Below are 855 nucleotides of genomic sequence, written 5' to 3' on the forward strand. Positions count from 1 at the left end.
AGGGTCAGTACACGAGTAACAGGATGAGGATGTTGTATTGCAGTAAGTTAGATTGGCTAGTTTGGCAGGAGCACATTAATCTGGGAAACATGAAGTGCAGAAGCATGGCTTAAATAGGAAGTTTAGGGGAGAATCACATTGTTTAGAGTTCAGCAGAAAACTAGGTGTAACTGAGGATTGCACAAGAGGTAAGTAGCTATCCAGGGTATCAGGTTTTCAGAATCACTGCCAGATGCAGTAGAAGCTCTGGGTTCAGATTCTGATCACGACAATGCACTTTATAAAGGTAATTCCCTGAGTATTAGTAATTGTATATAAGGTAGTAAGTGCTGCATTGGTTATATTATATTGATTGTGTAGAACAGGGGTGGCAAACTCAAATTCATCGGGGGCCGCATCAGCAGTATGGTTACCCTCAAAGGGCCGGTTGTATAGGACTATGCATCTACTCACATGTGCCCATCTCTGCACCTCTGGATGATGACTATACATCCTTATCACACGTTTATATTCCACGCCTGGTGCTGCTGCACATTCCTACACAGCATACACCTTCCACCAACCATCACTGCAACTTCCAGCACCATGCACTCCGCTTCCCCCGCAACTGCCCCACACATACACGCAGCCACTTACCCAGCCGAATCCCCTGCCGGACCCTGGGTCACTCCCTCTCCATCCCCTGCTGACCTCTTCGCCCGAAGCGCTGCCCGACCCCCGGCCCACAATCTGCGCATGCGCGGTAGATGAGGAGGTGCCTGTGTTCCAGTCCAGTGCGATCCGCAAAAATGCTGCGAGCACTATTTTTGCAGATCGCACTGGACCGGAATGCAGGCACTAATGTGCCTGCGTTCC

The sequence above is a fragment of the Nanorana parkeri genome, unplaced genomic scaffold (genome assembly GCF_000935625.1).
Source record: "Nanorana parkeri isolate BGI_ZX_2015 unplaced genomic scaffold, ASM93562v1 scaffold29, whole genome shotgun sequence".
NCBI lineage: Eukaryota > Metazoa > Chordata > Amphibia > Anura > Dicroglossidae > Nanorana > Nanorana parkeri.